A 1,630-nucleotide genomic window follows, 5' to 3' on the forward strand; every position below is an offset into this window, starting at 1 on the left:
AAAAAAAAATTGTAATTGCAATTACTTTTTTTATTTTCCATATTTTTATTTTCCATACTTCTATACAGGAGCACGAAAGTGAAAATGTAAAAAAAAAATAAAGAAGAGATGAGGATGTTAAAATGATCAAAGTTTCCCTTATGAATTGGGTCCTTACAAATCTGAATAAACAAAATATTGGAGATGATTGTCGTAACAGGAAAGGATAGAGATGCTAATTGTTATGGCCTCAGTGCAAACACTAGCGACGAAACAGGACAGCAGATTAGCCATAAACAAGCAACAATCTGAAGAGATGAAACAGTATGAAAGGACAATATTCAAGTAAGCGGCAGCACCAGCAATGACGACCTCAGAGAGACAAGACTACAGGTTAGTTAAATAAAACTGAAACTAAAATTAAAACCTTAAAAAAATAAAAAATGCGTGAAATAAAAAATGTAAATGTTACTTAAAATAATATGTTAACTAATCAGTTATTTGAATGTCTTATTATTTTCCATTTTCTTTAAATTTTGTATTAAACATAAAAAAAAATTTTTTTTTTAAAACATTCATCTGGGCAGAAGGGGGCCCAAATTTCTGTCTCGCAATGCCCCCATAAAGCTCCTCATGGCGCCCCTGAATAAATGTGTTTGGTAATTGAAATAAATAGTTAAATGAACAATATATATATATATATATGATAAGCAACTAGTTAATAATTAGTTAACATTGAGTCCCCAAACTAAATGGTGAGCATAAATATTAAAAATGTGATTGAAAATTAGAAAGGTTGCCTTAGTTACAGTACTAAAATTGAAAGAAAAAGATCAATAGAAATACTTAATTTGCTAAAAGCACATAACAAAATTACTAAAAGTAAAATTATAATGAAAACATTACTTAATATATTAATAAATACTACAATAGTATATAAATAATACAAAATATCATGGCACTCTGCGAAAAGGACTTCAAAATCACCTACATCTTGAAATGGAGTTCTCATCTGAATATCCTTGTGCGGACAAGTCACATAATAGTTACTGTGAACTGATAAAGAGAGAGCGGCTGAGTTATTCTAACACTGAAAGTGTTAATATATATATATTGCTTTTAACAAACAAAAGGATTAATATGTTGAATAAGGTGCCTAGACATCGCTGGATTACAATAATAGTAAAAAATAAATAAATGCATTACACAACCCCTTTAATGGAATAAAAATGAGCACTTTATATCTACAGAAGACTGAAAACCACAGGTTTTGGATGACAAAATGAGTTGAAAATAGCAGCATAGATTGAATAAAAGTCAGCAGAGTGATGTTTCCTTATGAGAGTGTGTTGCAGTGATTTATATGTGCCTAATAACTTCATGAGGCATCAAAGCAGGTATTGTGTGGCATTTTGAAACCACTTTAAGTGCTCACTTTCGATCTAAATAGCAACTCACCTTTAAATAAGATGGAAAATGATGTTTAGTGGAACAAGTCAGTGCATTTCAACGGACCTAAAGTGTGTTTACACTGAGATTCAAATATGCATTTGTACAAGTCAGTGGTCTCTTGCATACACTCTCATGTTACAGGAGGTCTGTGTGGTGAGAGACACCACAAGGCTAGAGAGAGAGAGAGAGAGAGAGAGAG

Source organism: Sinocyclocheilus grahami, unplaced genomic scaffold (genome assembly GCF_001515645.1).
Source record: "Sinocyclocheilus grahami isolate Dianchi unplaced genomic scaffold, SAMN03320097.WGS_v1.1 scaffold4943.1, whole genome shotgun sequence".
Taxonomy (NCBI): domain Eukaryota; kingdom Metazoa; phylum Chordata; class Actinopteri; order Cypriniformes; family Cyprinidae; genus Sinocyclocheilus; species Sinocyclocheilus grahami.